At 45.0% G+C, this 3,110-nt stretch overlaps 1 long non-coding RNA gene across 1 annotated transcript in view; it reads right to left on the reverse strand.

The window, feature by feature from the left end:
- Positions 1-570: 570 nt before the first annotated feature.
- The window catches only part of LOC111814804, a 14,066-nt gene continuing 11,526 nt past the window's right edge, over positions 571-3,110 (reverse strand). The window contains exon 3 of the long non-coding RNA XR_002819690.1: positions 571-678. This is a non-coding gene — a long non-coding RNA (uncharacterized LOC111814804). The remainder of the gene's footprint in view (positions 679-3,110) is intronic.

A 3,110-nucleotide genomic window follows, 5' to 3' on the forward strand; every position in this document is an offset into this window, starting at 1 on the left:
AAAAACACACACACAAAAATATTACATTTAAGCTTGACAATTGTAACTTCCAATATTTATTTTTCTAAAATCCACAGTATAAGACACCCTTTAGTTTGGTTCTGAAAATACCAGTATTCATATGTATACCCACACATACATAATCAAAGGCAAAAAGTCATGTAATTTTAGTATGAAATAAATGCTAAAGTCACTCACAAAACTGGGTGGAATGTCCCACATATCGTTTCCATTTAGATTACCATATGATTGTGAGAGATATCAGGTTAAGAAAAACTGTTTAAGAAAATCAAAGTTTGAACAAAGCTGACTACAGGTCTCTCCCATGAAACACAACTACTTTCAGTCACATTCTAATATAAATTGCTTTACAGGGACTTTTAAACAGTGATGCTACAAGAAAGGTGGGAGAAAGGGTAACCCCTGGCAGTCCTGGGGCACGTCACTACACATGGTTCTGTCACCAAGGCTGCGGACCCTTGGCTCTGACCATGTGCACGCTTGGCCGTGTGTGACAGCGTCTTCCATGTACACATAGGGCACCGCAAAACTCGCTCGAATACTCACAGGCTCCACGAACTCGAACTTCTTCCTTTCTTGTATTTCCTGAAGCTTACAGACATATTCAAGAGACAGTTCATAAAAGTGCTGCCGGTTTTGCTCCAATTGGAGATCTGCCTGTGGTAAAACAGGTTGAAGTTAGTCAAGCGGAGACAGGAAAGGTGAAACGCGACACCACAGGGCCAGACTCGGCCCAGCCCAGGCGCGAGTGCTGCCTGTCTTTGGAAACAGCGCCGAGTGGCAAGCGGTCTCCACCCGACTCTCCCACCACGGTTCTGCCTCTGCCCCGCCACCACCCGAGGTCACCATCACACGGCAGGAAGTTCGCTGACCCCGCTCTGCTCCGAGCGCCAGCCACCAGCGAGCGGAGGTGTGCTTGGTCTCCGCAGGAAGCGGCCCCACCACCCACCACGGACCCCAGGAGAGCCTGTGCACCGCACAGGCGTCGCATCCCGCCAACGACATTTGCACGGCCAAGCCCCGCAGGCGTGGCGTGGCGCCCCCAGCCTTCCACATCGAGCTCTGGAGCGCGGGGGACGCGGGGCCGCCCCACCCAGCAGCAGCAGCGGCCGCCTCACTGGCTTCGCTGCCCCACGGAAGAGAGTGGGAAAAGACCTGTCCTCTCAGAAAACCTCCCTCGAAGGCATGGTGCGCCGTTCTCAGACTACTTTGGTAAACTTTACTGTTAACTCTACTGATGTCGGCATTTCTGCAGTAAAGTTACAAAAACAAGCGGCACAAGTAACGAAGGGTACAGCGCCAGGCGTACCTCGTACGTAATCAAGATGGCCACCCTTAAATACCCACGCACGCAAGCACGCAAACACACGCATGCGCACACGCACGCAAGCGCGTCAATGTGCGCACGCACATAAAGGCGCACATGCTCACACACTGGGAGAGAAGGGGAAGGAACGTGGTAGTAAAGGTACAGAAAACTGGAGGTCTTGTACATCATTATGGATGACAGTTACTGTAAAACACTGAAGCTGCTGCAGAAAACATGGCAGACCTTCAAAGAATTAAAGAGAAAATTAGCCATGTAACCCAGCAACCCCACGTTTGGTTATGGATCCAAACAAATTAAAAGAAAGGACTCAAGTAGCTATATGACCCCAGTGCTCACAGCGGCAATGCGCCCAGGAGCCTAAAGACAGTGACCCAGGTGTTCATCAAGAGATGAACAGATAGACAAAACATGGTGTATGCACACAAAGGAGAATCATTCAGCCTTTCAAAAGGAGTGCATTCTAACACGTGCTATATAAAGGCTAGAATGCCAGCAAAAACACTGGAGTTTTGGTAAGTACTGAATGAAATGAAGACATGAGATGACAAGCGCAATTTCTTCACGTTATTATTAGAAAAGCCCATAAGAAAATGTAATACCAGGGTCAAATTTCCCAAGTTGACTCTTTTAGCTGATTCTGCTCCTTGTCCCTGCTACTGCAGCAACACCCATGTTGCCAGCAACCTGTCACCACCCCGTCAATGTTTCAAGCATCCAAAATATCATGCTAGAATGACTTCCTTCCCCCTAACGGCGCCCATACGGCCATCGCTGTCCTTTCACCACGTGCTGTGGCTTTTGATAGGCTTGCACATGTCCCCCACAGTTTCATATAACAGCAGCTTGGCCTGCATGTGTCAGCACTGGATCCTTAAGAGGTACAGCCTTATAAATGGTAATGAGATGACAGAAGGTATCACACCAGGAAGGGCTGATGCAGGTACGTCTCACAGACCTAGTCAGTGCCTGGGAGACCCGGTTGTCATAGTCTCGCTCTCCCTCTGGAGGTCACACTCCTGCCACATGATGGCATCTACATGAAGCCTTTACCAGAGCCAAGCAGGTAGTAACACCATGCTGTGAGTTAAGCGAGCTATTTCTCTATAAAATTCCCAGTCTTGAGTGTTTTGCCATAGTAAGACAAAATACACAGTGTACCACACCAAATATGTTACTAGCTTTTATTACCAAATGTACAATTTCCATTTGATGATTAATGCTTTGAAATTCTTACTGTGAAACTAGTAAATGTGTAAGAGACTTACAGTTATTTAAAAGATTTATTTCTCTAATAATATTTATATTGAAGACTGGGCATGTTGCTCACCTATAATCCCAGCACTTGGGAGGCTGAAAACAGAAGAATCATTACAAGTCCAATCTGTAGACCCTGTACTAAAAATACGAATATTACTACTAATAATAATATCACTCAGCATTGAAAGAAAATTTAAATAACTACGTTGAAGACCACATGATGCAATACAACAAATACTGTCAAATTCATTTTATTTTAATGAAATGTTATCATTCCTAATTTTTTATTACTATTTTTTATTCTTTAAAAAATAAAGAAAATTTCACAAACAATTCTTTCACACATATAATAGCACAAATATTAAGTAGAATTGAGGGATGAGAAAGGAGGTGGACGCTATTAGGCCCAATAAACAAAGCAGCAAGTCTTACCTAACAGGATTACAAGAATAGCTAGCATGCTGTATACAATTTTCTGCTGCTATTTTCTTTTTTTTTTTTT

This window comes from Octodon degus, unplaced genomic scaffold (genome assembly GCF_000260255.1).
Source record: "Octodon degus isolate 3935 unplaced genomic scaffold, OctDeg1.0 scaffold00552, whole genome shotgun sequence".
Lineage (NCBI taxonomy): Eukaryota > Metazoa > Chordata > Mammalia > Rodentia > Octodontidae > Octodon > Octodon degus.